Below are 13,493 nucleotides of genomic sequence, written 5' to 3' on the forward strand. Positions count from 1 at the left end.
ATCAATCTCTTTTCTATATCTGTGACTTCGTTTTTTGTTTTGTTTGTTCATTAACTTTGGTGTTTTTGTTTGTTTAGGTTCCACATATGACTAAAGTCATAAGGTATTTGTCTTTCTCTGTCTGACTTAGTGTAATACCCTCCTGGTCCATACATGCTGTTGCAAAGGGCAGGGTTTCATTCCTTTTTATGGCTGAGCAGTATTCCATTGACTGTATGCATGTATATGCGTGTACATATTTCACATCTTCATCCATTCATCCACTGATGGACACTGTGGTTGTTCCCATATATTGGCTACTGTAAATAATGTTGCAGTGAATATGAGGGTGCAAATATCTTTTCAGTTAGTAGTCTTGTGTTCTTCAGATAAATACCCATAAGTGGAATAGCTGGGTCATATGGTAGTTCCGTTATTTTAGGAATCTCCATACTGACTACAGCAATTTACAGTCTCACCAACAGTGTGCAAGGATTCTCTTTTCTCTGCCGTCCATCTTTGAAGACCTAACTCGACAGCTACTATCTTCAACATGCCTTTCCTGATTCCTCTCTTATCCAAGTCTCACTAACCACCGTCCCTTCTCTGATTCCATCGGACCTCACCTGTCTCTCCCCTCTCTGAGAACCCTCACCTTTTCCTATCTGCGTTGTAGTTGCTGATGTACGCATCTGAAGTTCTTTTCTAAACTCCACGCTTCGTGGGAACAAACCCCTATTCCATTTATCTTCACACTCTCTGTGTTTCCCTGCAACAGGGTCCTGCTTTGAGGAAATTCTCCTTAAACATGTGGATGGAAAGGGGGCTTATATGTCAGCATTTTTCCCATCACACACTTTCAGTTAATGCCTTCTCTGCTAAAACCAGTACAGTGATGTGCACATGCAAACATTTGAGATTTACAGCACATTCCCTTGTTTATCCCAGGAGTAATTCCTGACCAAAATGAGGACTAAGAACATCTAACAAAATTACTCGTCCTATAAATATAATTTTATTGCAGTTAATTACTCTGTAATTTAAGATGAGAATAACAGATTTGCCAGATTAAACTAACTGGTTGTCAGAAACGCACACAGATCTGCGTTTTATTTTCAAGAGTAAAATTCACCCATGGCAGAAAGTAAGCCAATCTCTGGATAACAAATTAAAGAAGACAGATCTTGGTTTACTGTTATTTCTAACTCCGCAGGACACATCTTGCTTTTAGATTGAATGGGTAATCAGTATTTCAGATACCTCCAGACTTATCAGGTAGGAGCGATGATTTTGGAACAGTTAACTACTTCCAGTGATTGTGAAGTTTCGCTGACCCACTCACCAAGCCATCATGCATTGAGTCTTGACTGTGATTTGGGCTCTTGTATAAGATTTCGAAGATATAATAGTGACCAAGTATGGTAACTGCCTTCCAGAGATCATCCAGTCTAGTAGAACAGTGGTCCCCAACCTTTTTGGCACCAGGGACCAGTTTTGTGGAAGACAAATTTTCCATGGCCCTGGGGAGATTCGGGGGGGGGATGTTCAGGATGACTCAAGTGCATAACATTTATCGTGTACTTTATTTCTATTATTATTACATCAGCTCCACCTCAGACCATAAGGCATTAGGTCCTAGAGGTTGAGGTCCCCTGTAGTAGAAGATCAGACAGTCAATAACCAGTAGTGATACAGACGTCTGTAATTTTCACATCTGCTGCCAGCTCTGTGCCAGCTTTCCTTCATTCTCTTACCTGCTAAAGAGTGTAGTCGATTTACTTCCACAGTACTGGCTTTCCAGGGATGTACCTCATTATGTCCCTTTGGTGACGTGTCTTTCTGACAGGTGAAAAGATGTTTCTGCTGCAGTTGGTAAGGAATTATTCTTATTGAAATGATTAGCTGGGAAAACACAACTCATCATTTATACACTTTCATACAGCGGCTTTACAGAGCAAGGTATTTTTTTTTCCCTTTCTCGCTGCTTCCAGCTCTATTTTATTTTTTAAGATGCAAGAACTAGTAATATATGCATATCTGACAGGCAGCTTCCAAATGATACAGATCTCATCTTTCCTGCTGTGTGGCTGCCTGCTTTCTCTTGCCTTTTTTTTTTTTTTGTCATTGAGAGGTTATGACAACACAAGCCATATTGTATTTATAAACATCACGTGTTCCCTTGATATGGCTTGCCGTTTCTGCCAGACGGAACACATGGAAGAAACATTTCTCGTTAACTCAGCATTGGTTTTTAGTTATGCTGATTTCCGGGACAGGAAAAATGCCTTCCTACTCAGATTTAACTTTCATAGAGGAGAAACAAAACCTCTGAATGTCCGTGAAATAGTTTTAACAAGGCTGGATACTGCTCCTTTAAACCACATATTTTGACTAAAAGCTTCCTTCTGTTTAAAAAAAAAAAAAACAAAAACTAAGCCTTGCATTTAGTTACCATCAAGACAGGCGGAGCTGGAAGCATTCGAGAGATGGGTGGTTTCAAGGTTTCTGAACGTCTAGAAAGTTTCTTCTAGAAGAGAACAGTTTGTGGAAGATGTAAGGTAAGAACTGAACTGCACCTTTATAACAAAATAGGATTTTCAAGATTTGGGGTTCCTGTTGTAGCACATTTACCTCCAAATGAGTCAACTTTCCTGTATTCAAGTTCAATGCCATGTGGAATTGAAATGCTAGGTTTTTATTTTAACTTCTTGCACACTGCTTAGAAGGAAACTTCTTTGTTATTGGCGTTGGTCTGTTTTTCAAAATCCACTTAAGTTACATTGGGCTGTCTCCAGTCTATAAATCTGTTTAATCTCGTGATCTTTCTGTTTAACCTTATAATTTAGAAAAGGATTTCAAGTGTCAGTGTTGTTTGCTTATACAGATCTCGTTGATGTATGCGTTTTGTGACAGTTTTCAGTGTTTTCACAAAGATATTTGACTTGCATTCAGTTTCTGAGACAATTGAAAATTTGAAGGCGTGGTGCAAATTGGGGGGGGCAAAGGGGGAGGTTAGTATGCTTCCTTCAGTATTCAAGGAAAACACTGTCTGTTGTATTTTCCTTGTGAAAATCACCTTACATTTTAAAATATAAAGGACTTTTTTATCTTGGTTTTTTAAAGTTGTTTGAGATATATCCATTTAAGCTTTATGTATAATATTTTAAATGTCTGCAATTTTTATATAACAGATATATCCCTGTTATATTGAGGTTTAATGGAAAAACCCAGAAAAAATCTGTGGCAGAAGCTGTATATACTTGAGATAACTATTCTGTCTTATCCTTGCAATAATAGTTCAGTCACAATATTTTGTATATATTTCTTTTAAAGACATTTAATAAGATGAATGTCTTTTTAAGTCAGTCTGCTTCCTTTTAAAGGTACATGTGTGCCTGGATCTGTTTATATTTATCTCCATTTATAGATGAGTTCATATGGATGAGAAGTTGTTAACCAATGTAGTCTAAATAATATATATTATTTCATTTGGTCATTGTAACCATAAGGCATAGGTACTATTATACCCATTTTAAGGTAAGAAAACTGAGGCTGAGAGAGATCAAATGACAAGTCACACACTAGCTAGAATCAAAGCTGGGACTGAGCCCCAGGCTGACTGTCTCTCTAGTCCTTGTGTTTAAATCCTACACTGCACTCCCCTCCTTACCAGTAGCTAAGACTCCAAGTCTGCAGTCAGATACTGATAACGTATCTTGAAAATAGTAATTATAAATAAGCAATGCTTACTTGGCTTCAAGAGAAATAATTCTGTACAGTTTTGAATTTTTTCTTTTTTTTTTTTTGGTTTGATCTGTAACATCCAAAACCTAGTAGCAGACTGTTTATCCAGGGACCTGGCTGCAACTTACTTGGAGTGAAAAGAAAACAGTAAATGTCTGATAGTGTCCGATAGTGTGGGGATAGCAAAAAGCACTGCAGAGACACAGAGAACAGATTTGTGGACACGGTGGGGAACAAGTGGGAATGGGCTGTGTGGCACAGGGAGCTCAGCGCAGTGCTCTGTGACAACCTCGAGGGGCTGGATGGAGTGGGAGCTGGGAGGGGAATTCAGGAGGGAGAGAACACATGTATACCTGACGCTGATTCATGATGTATGGCAGAGGCCAACACAATATTGTAAAGCAATTATCCTCCAATTAAAAAAAAAAAAAAGCACTGTGGATGAACTGCCGTCTCCTCCTTCCCACTTCCTTCTTCACTTCATGTGTTGTGTCACTCAGAAAAACCGTCTTCCCAGGACAGGGAAACGAGCTGATTCATGAGCCCGATTTGCAAGGGAGAAAGTGTCTTTGAATGGAGACAGGCCTGCATGTGCCTGCCTGCTGCCCTTCCAGACTCCTGGCAGCGCTGTTAGGAGAAGGACAGGAAGAAAGTTACAGAACGTCGGAGGTGGAGGGTTCAAGCCACCCCGGAGGCAGGGGCTGTGGCTCTCCTCAACCCCCCACATATGTGAAGATTGAGACATCCACTTGGCTGCAAAAATGTCCTGGTAATTCGCTAGGCGAAGTAATTACAGCCAACAGTATCATCAGAGATGCAGCTGCCCACCCCAGCCCTGAACTTGGGCTGCAGGAGCAAGGCCACTTGCTTCCAGCTTCCATGGCTGCATAAGATCCAGGGCTGGCTGACAACCAACACACTGGAAAGTCGACGGAACGGGACCTTCCTTTTCCTTCAGTGGGGGCTGGGAGGGGCTGGGTTGTTAGCCATTCCTGGGGAGAAGTTTACACCACACCCTCTGCCCTCTGCTATCCAAACTGAATCTCTCAGCTTGGCTCTTGTAAATACAGATGTCAGCGGAAATTGCCTCTGACAGGAAGCCTGAGTCCTGGCGTTTTCAGGTGGTGTTCTGTGCATCCACGTGTTGCTTCCTTCCTGAGGTTTTGCTTTTTCTGTCTTCTCGGTGGGTCTCCATCAGCGAGGCCCAGACCACATAGCACACTGCTCAGGCTCGCTCGGTCCAAGGCCCTACTTTGTAGAGCGCTTCCATGGGTCACTCTTTTATCATTTCTTGTTTTTAATTGAAGCACAGTTGACTTACAATGTTATAAATATTGTAATAGCAGGTATACAGCAGTGATTCAGTTATACATCTTTTTTCAGATTCTTTTCCATTATAGGTTATCACAAGATATTGAATATAGTTCCTGGTATTATATAGTAAATCCTTGTTGCTTTTCTATTTTATGTATAGTAGTGTGTCTCCGGGGGGTAGTATTTCCTTTATACTTTTTCTAAAATTCGCAGCATTTTATATAACTACTTTTATATAAATCATGTTACTTATATATATTTGTAGGAGAAAAAGCACTTACTAATTTTTTTAAAGAGGAAAAAATGTGTCTTTGAGCTACAGATCACCCAGTGCTAAGCCATTTCCTCTCTGTCCTGTTTTGTTCCCATGGGGTCTGCATGTAATTTGCAGGAGCGATACGTCTGCTCCTGAGACACTTGAACTGCGACTCCAGCTTGGTGGCTGAGGAAATACAACCTGATCTGTGTCATTGGTGTTACCTCAAGAAACAGGCCCAGATGATTTGGAATCATAGGGTTTCAGAGGTGGAAAGAAGGTCTTACACGTCATCTTTTATAACCTTTCCCCCGTCAGTCAAGACTCTGGAGACCTGGCATGGATGGAGTGACTTGGTAAAGATCACGGAATTAAGAAGTGATCGACCAAGAACAGGGCTGGACCCCAAGCACTGGTCCCTTAGACCAGCTCTTTCTCCATCTCTAGTGCCTCCCTGCCTTGGTTCTCATCCCACAGGACCCGCCAAGGTGTGTTCTCTTGGTTGATTTAGGAAAACACTGTATATCTGACTTCCCTGAGCCATCTGTGTTGCAGTTAAGTGTAGCCAGGTTCCCCTTCCTGTTCAGATAGCAGCACAACCCTGCCATGGAGCCAGAGCTCATTAATTGGAAATGCATGGGCCTGGCCCCAAAATAAATGGATTTTGAACTAACCAGATTTAGATTATCCAATATTTTTATTGAAGGAGAATAGGCCATCAAGTCAACTGAAAAACAGCAGCTGCTTCAAATTATGAGATGCTTTGAATAAAGCAATCTTGGCTAAGAAGGGTTGGGTAATATAGCATTATTTGCAAAAGTCAGCCTCTTTGCTGAAGCAGTGGCTCCTATAGTAACCTAGCTGGAAACGCTCACATCTTCCTACTGAGAATATTTTCAGAGTTGTTCTTCACTTGGAACCGGTGAGTTTCGACAGCACAAAGGAAAACAGATTCTTACATTTTGGTGATTGTATTATATAGTTGTGTACTGGAAAACAAGTAGCACGGGACCTCTGAGAGTTAATGAATATTATTGTTCATCCCCCCTAAGAAGGAAAAAGTCAACTTAAAACTGATGTCAAGAAAAGCCTTGGACTTCCCAGGTGATCCAGGGGTTAAGAATCTGCCTGCCAGCGCAGGGGACAGGGGTTCAACCCGTGGTCCAGAAAGATCCCACAACTAAGCCTGTGTACCACAGTTGCTTGGGGCCTATGCTCTGGAGTCCGTGCTCCGCAACAAGCAAAACCACCGCAGTGAGAAGCCTGCACACCGCAACTAGAGGGTAGCCCCTGCTCACTGTAACTAGAGAGAGCCTGAGCATAATAATGAAGACTCAGCACAGCCAAAAATAAACAAATGATTAATTAATTTTTAAAAAATTTAGAAAGTTATTGGTTAAAACATTTTTAAAAAAGCATTATGAGTAATAATAATATGGTTAGTGTTAGAATGTGGCCAAGATGGTGACAGCTTTCTTATAATTGAGCGAAATGTAGAAACCAGGGCTTTAAGATGAAGCCCAAATTATGGCGGAGACAGAGCAAGACATCATTAAACATGATCAGTTCACAACAATGCCCCATTTTGATGTCAGAATAAAATCTAATGCTTGTTTGAGTCCTGGAGGCCTTCGGCGTCTTGTAACTTGGCCCCAAAGAAAATCGGTTCAGTTCAGAGCTGTCCAGCAGATTTATGTATTTTAAACCTGTCCAGATAAAAGATGTGACGGTCGGGTGTATCACTTCAGCTGGAGGACTGCTTCTCCTCGTTCAGGCGGCACTAACTCCCTCTATTTCCTGAAATACAAAGACTGTGTTTCTCTCGGCACATGCACTTAATTTCTTTCTTTTTTTCCTTTTCCTGTGAAATCAAAGGTCGTGCTTGCCCTTGCTCTGATTGAACTCTTTGAACCTGTTCCTTTCTGTTTGCCCTTGATATGGTGGCAAGAGCTGCCAAAGGAAAAGCCAAACAAGAAATGGTAGCGATGTCAGTGATGCGGTAATTGAGACATAGTGGGGACCGGTCTATAGCGCACTTACACTTCAAAGCGTGTTTCTCGGGAAACGCACCTCTAAAGCACTGGGTGTCACAGTCAAGGTCTGCTGGCTTCTCCTACATGAGTGTCTAGGATTGTCTTCACTTCCAAGGAGGAAGGTAACTGAATGGAACATTTTGTAGGTGGGTCCCTACTCCCTTGCCAGAAGGACCCAGGGAACATAGCCATAAACTGGATATCATTTTTGCTTGCCTTAAAAATCAGATCTAAAAATGCATTTCCTAGCAGCTGTGTAATTGCAAAACAACAACAAAAAATCTGCTCTACTGCAGTGCAAATTACTCACTAGATATCTCCAGGGTTCAGATCTTAGTGCTTTAGAAATTTGCTGCAGATTTTACTGTATATATTTAGACCAAGGAGCCTGTTAGCTTGTGATCCGGGATAGAACCTCTGTATTCTCATGAAAATGAGAAATGTGCCACTGTTGGCAACCTCAGGCTATAATTATGTTAATCTGACCATTTGAAGACTGAAATATGTTGTTTTAAAAAGTTTTTGTATTTTTTATTATTCGTAACAATGATCCAAAGAAACTTGGTAAAATGCTAATAAGTTTCTATCCAGTATCACTCTGTGACTAGAGCATAAAAAATGAGTCAGACGTGGTATTTGGATATTTTAGATTTGGGCAGAGAATTTTTATCTACAGATATGTACTCATATTCACAGTGCATCTTAATAATATGAAAACTACCCAGATGTATTTTCATATTGTAAATGCAGTGAATATACATGCAAGGCCATCTCTACATATATGCCCAATAACAAAACATTTTGACATTTTCATTAAATCAGCACATTTCTGTACAAAAGAAAAGTAAAAAAATTTTTGAGCAGTACTGCAAGATAAATGTTTTTCTATCCAGAAGTATTCTAAAGCATACAGGTTTGTGTTTTTAATACAAATGTGGAGCTCGGACTGTACAGTAGAAATTTTGAGCAGATCCCAAATCTTGCCTTTACCTACTTGGTTCAGCTTCCTCTTTACCAACCAAAACTTCTATTCCAGTCACAGGCAAGTGATGACATGCACTCTCTTTTCATTCCCAAAGAGAAGTTCTCCGCAGTGGTAAGACAGGAAGGGAAGAAGCAAGATCCAAAACAAAAATGTGGGTCATCAGCCATCTCACAATTTTTATAAATAATTAATACATGAATTTATAAATAATTAACACATGAACCCTGATACTGGGAAAGATTGAAGGCAGGAGGAGAAGGGGACAACAGAGATGAGATGGTTGGATGGCATCACCAACTCGATGGACATGAGTTTGAGCAGGCTCCGGGAGTTGGTGATGGACAGGGAGGCCTGGCGTGCTGCAGTTCATGGGGTTGCAGAGAGTCAGACACGACCAGCGACTGAACTGAATACCTAAATCTACTAGCTGAACCAGTATCGAGTAGATGTGTGTGTGTGGACTCAACTGATCACTTGTGTCTGACTCTTTGCGACCCCATGGACTGTAGCTCACCAGGCTTTCCGTCCGTGGAATTTTCCAGGCAGGAGTACTGGAGTGGGTTGCCATTCCCTCCCCCAGAGGATCTTCCTGATCCAGGGATTGAACCCATGTCTCCTGCATCTCCTGCGTCGGCAGGTGGAGTCTTCACCACCGTGCCACTTAGGAAGCCCCATCAAGTGGATGGGGAGTCTTACATTGCCTGATCTTGATTCAGGATGGCCAGTTCATTTGGGAATAGGAACGAGGAAAAGCACCTCCTTGACGAAGAGTTGATAGCATATATAATTGGGTTTTTCTCTAGGATGAGATCTCTGGACAATAATACAGTGTTCTGTTCTTACATCGGCTACGTCCAGAATCTTCCTTCTTTAATGAGCATTTGTATCTCAAGAAGAGAGTGTGTCATTCTCTTCCCCCTTCTATGCCTATATTACAGTGGGGCTCATCTGTTTGATTTGCTCTCGATTCATGGAGTGAGCCCATCAATGTTCATTGGTGATATTAATCCTACTGCACACTGACCACACTCTTCTGCATGCAAAGTCATAGTAAGAATAATTTAGCTCTTTTGATGTTCATGGCACCAGAAAGGTAACTGCAAGTGTTCCCAAACCCATTTGCAGCAGAACCAGGGTCTCAGAAGAGCTCGGTGGCAGGACCACAGTCAGGGCTATGAGACCACAGCCCAAGGAGATCCTCAGGAACAGAAACCAAGTCTTTTCATTCATAATCCAGGGCTCTCTCCACCACACCCTACTGCCTTCCCTCTGAATCATGGTGGAGGAGGGTACTGATCGAAGAGGGAGGATGATTGCATCTTTTAAAAAAAGACTTTGGAAACTAGTTTGTAGGTTTCAGCACATTGAAGAAGTTGTTGAGAGTTGAGGGGTTTCAGAATCAAGCCAAAAACATCTTCTGATTTTAAGAAACTCCCTTTGTCTGTTTATCAACACATATCTTCCTGTCCTCTGTGGGAGAAATTTTGCCCCAATGTTGCTTTTCCGAGAAAGGAAGAAAAGTGAAAGAAAGGATAATACAAAGGAGGAGAAGAGGGGAAAAAAAGGCTGGAGATTGGCTTGGGCAGTAGGGGGAGATGAGCTAGCTCCTTTAGGGTCAGCTTGGAGCCTGTTTCTTTTTGAAGGGGGTCACAACCTCTTGCTGCTCATCATGGACTTGGGAAGGTTCTCCAAGATGACAAAGCATTTTTGTCACTTGCCTCAACTCCTGTGTGACAGAGGATTCTTTCCTTTCAGGGGGCAATGTTTGGGGTGTGGAGGGGGGGAACAACTAGACCAGGGCTCCCTCTTGCCTGATGTGGGCCTCTGTCATGTGGCGTGTGATTTCCTTACATACTGAGCGGGTATCTGTCCGTGTGGTTTCTCCTAGTTACCTGTGTCAGGAATGCAGGGCATCACTCAAGGGGAGGAATGCTCAGAGTCCCAGCAGTGTGTTCCTGGGATGCAGAGAAGCAGATCTTGTGACTGGCGGGGAGGCTTCTGGCCTCGTCAGAACCTGGTAGGGAGCCGGGACTGTCAGTGCTGGGCGAGCCTGGCAGGGCGTGGGCGGAAAGCATGCCAAGCCCAGCCTCAGGGTATGCTTGACTCCCAAACTGGTTGTCTTTGAGGCTGTTATTTATCCAAATAAGGAGAGGCAGTGGTTTTGCTGACCATCTCAGATTTCTGAGCCTTGTCCACTGGCTGGCTGGCTGGCTTGATATTTGAACTGAAAACATAAAGGTATTCCTTTGAAATGGAGCACTCTTATGGGGCCCTTGGAGGCCCTGGAGTCATCATTTGGAAGGTGGTTTTCCCCCACATTTGTAGATAACAGTGATGTGGTCTGATCTCTGTTACTCTCCTCTTGCGTCTCTTGCAATATTTAATCCAGATGACTTCGTTCAGGTATTTCTGGGCCTGATTTTGGACGGGAGTCATAACTGATCTTAGTGATTCTTGAACAATGGTTCAACTACCCTTCTTTGAAGAGTACTCAGAGGTCAGGTCTCTATACCAATTTCTTAACCTGAGAGTTCGAGATTGTTCTGGCTCTGGTATGTTGACTTTGTGGCCCCCATTCCTTCAATCTGTCAAATGGGGATTATATCCTTTATCTGATGGGAATGTGCTAGGAATTAAATAGAAATTTTGGAAAGCATCTGGTAAATAAGAAGTCTCCAAAAATGCTTCCTTTCCCTATTTCCATCTTTCCCTGGCAGATTTAATTGCAAATATTTACAGATGGAGAAACGCTTATGATTGTCACTCAAAGTTGAGTAAGGTCAGCTTTCTGAATGAGGATTTAACCAAGCCCATAATACAGTGGAGGGCTTCCAAAGTGGCTCAGTGGTAAAGAATCCGCCTGCCAATGCAGAAGACTCAAGTTCAATCCCTGGGTCAGAAAGATCCCCCAGAGGAGGAAATGGCAACCCACTCCAGTATTCTTGCCTGGAAAATCCCATGGACAGGGAAGCTTGGCGGGCTATAGTCCATGGGGTCGCAAAAGAGTCAGACACAACTCAGCAACTAAACAACAGCAACACAATAGAGTGGAGATTTTGACTGGAGCTTGCCTCTTCGCTTTACTCCTTAGAACAGTTTTTGTCAAAGAGTAGTCCCTGGACCAGCAGGTCAGCATCATCTGGGGACTCATTAAAAAGGCAGATTCTCAGGCCCACCCAAGTCCTGCTAAATCAGACACTCAGGAAGTGGAGCCCATTAATCTGTGCTTCAGCAAGCCCTCTGGGTGATTCTGATGTTGTTGAATTACATCAACTTGCAGAACCACTGCCCAGGAATAATTTGCTGGCTGGATCAGAGGTCGATCCGTTCCCTAACACTTGGCACTCCCCACCTCTGGTCTATGACCATGCCTTATTTCCTGCCTGAAAATTCCTAAGAAAGGAAACCCTTTCTTCCCTACTGAAATTCTGCTTATCATTTATGGACTCACTTAAATCTCACCTCTTCAGAGAAGTATTCCTCAACTATCCCAGGCAGGAAAATCTTATTCATCTATAGATTCCAGAGGGTTTGTCTGTTGCACTTACTTGAAACTTGGCAAAGTTATTCTTGCTTTTGTCTTTAAAAAAAATGTATTTGTTTATTTGGCTGTGTTGGGTCTTAGCTGCTGCAGGCTGGATCTTTAGCTGTGGCATATGAACTCTTAGCTGTAGCATGCAAGCTCTTAGTCGTGGTAAATGGGATCTAGTTCCCTGACCAGGGATCAAACCCAGGCCCCCTGTCTTGGGACCGCCAAAGAAGTCCAGCTTTTGTCTTATTTTTATTACTCGGGTACATGCTTCATCTTCTCTCCTCTGAAGAGGTAGGAATTGTGTGGCTTAAAGGTTCTTTTCCCTTCCTCAACATCAACCTTGGGCTTTGCATACCTGGTGACTACTCAATAAATATTTCATGGACTGAGCTTCCCTGGTGGGTCAGTGGTAAAGAATCTGCCTGCCAAAGCAGGAGACACAGGTTGGATCTCTGTCCTGAAAAGATCCCACATGCTGTGGGGCAACTACGCCTGTGTGCCACAACTGCTGAACCCATGCTCTGGAGCCCGGGAGCCATGGCTTCTGAAACACGACTGCTCCAGAGCTCATGCTGTGCAACATGAGAAGCCACCCGCAGTGAGAAGCCCTGCAGCTAGAGAGTGACCCCCACTCACTGCAGCTAGAGAAAAGCCCAAGCAACAGTGAGACTCAGTGCAGTTACAAATAAATAAAAATTTTGAAAGATATTCCATGGACCCACAGAATGTGGTATTTGGGATGGGCCTTGAGACCCCAAGAGGTCAGACTTCTTGCTTACAGATTAAGAGCCAGATGTTAACAGCTGGATCAGAAGGCAGGTTCTGTGATGCCCAGTTTGGTGTTCCTCTTCCACATACTGCATGAACTGCTGAGAGACACCTGAATGGGTTCAGCCGGGGCCCTTGGCCTGGCCCAGGTGAGCAGATGCTTGGCGTTTGCTGTCACAGACTCCAACCAAAGCCTTTGAAAACAGATGGGTGTTCAAAGGTATATTCATGTAATTTATAAACCTGGAACCTTTTGGTTCTTTCATAATTAATGAGAACGGGGAAAGTTTGTGCATCTATATAGGTATATAACACATGGCGTCTATTCTCAGTCATACATTCCCAGGTCACATGTTCAGTGTACCTGGGATACCCATGGAACTTCTTTGGGTGTGCTATATGCGGGCTAAGTCACTTCAGTCATGTTGGACTCTTTGCGACCCTATGGACCATAGCCCACCAGACTGTCCTTGGAATTCTCCAGGCAAGAATACTGGAGTGCGTTGCTATGCCCTTCTCCGGGGGATCTTCCCAGCCCAGGAATTGAACCTGTGTCTCTTACGTCTCCTTACCCGCATTGGCAGGTGGGTTCTTTACAACTAGTCCCACCAGGGAAGCCCTATAATCTAATTTTTATTCATGTATTTGTAGATAATACCTTTATACTATTATCTGTATAATGTATATGGCTATACAAAATTATATCTATATGAATATGTGAAATTATATCCCTACCAGCAGTTCACAAGTGTGCTCTTTTGTCCACATCTTCACCAGTGCTTATTTCCTCCTGTCTTTTTGGTAATAGCCATTCTCACAGGTATGAGATAATATTTACGGTGATTTTGACTTGCATTGTACTGATAATCAGTCATGTTGAGT

At 42.7% G+C, this 13,493-nt stretch overlaps 1 protein-coding gene across 10 annotated transcripts in view; it reads left to right on the plus strand.

Annotated features, from left to right (window-relative positions):
* Positions 1–13,493, plus strand: part of KIAA1217 (KIAA1217 ortholog) — a 349,091-nt gene that overhangs the window by 240,739 nt on the left and 94,859 nt on the right. Inside the window, exon 1 of one of the 10 annotated variants that reach the window (XM_052651335.1) lies at positions 2,241–2,537. The exons of the other annotated variants lie outside the window; for them this stretch is intronic. The gene's annotated coding sequence lies outside the window, so the exon portion shown is untranslated. Of the gene's footprint in view, positions 1–2,240; positions 2,538–13,493 lie in introns of those variants that run through there. 10 annotated transcript variants of the gene reach the window in all.

This window comes from Budorcas taxicolor, chromosome 13 (genome assembly GCF_023091745.1).
Source record: "Budorcas taxicolor isolate Tak-1 chromosome 13, Takin1.1, whole genome shotgun sequence".
Classification (NCBI taxonomy): Eukaryota; Metazoa; Chordata; class Mammalia; order Artiodactyla; family Bovidae; genus Budorcas; species Budorcas taxicolor.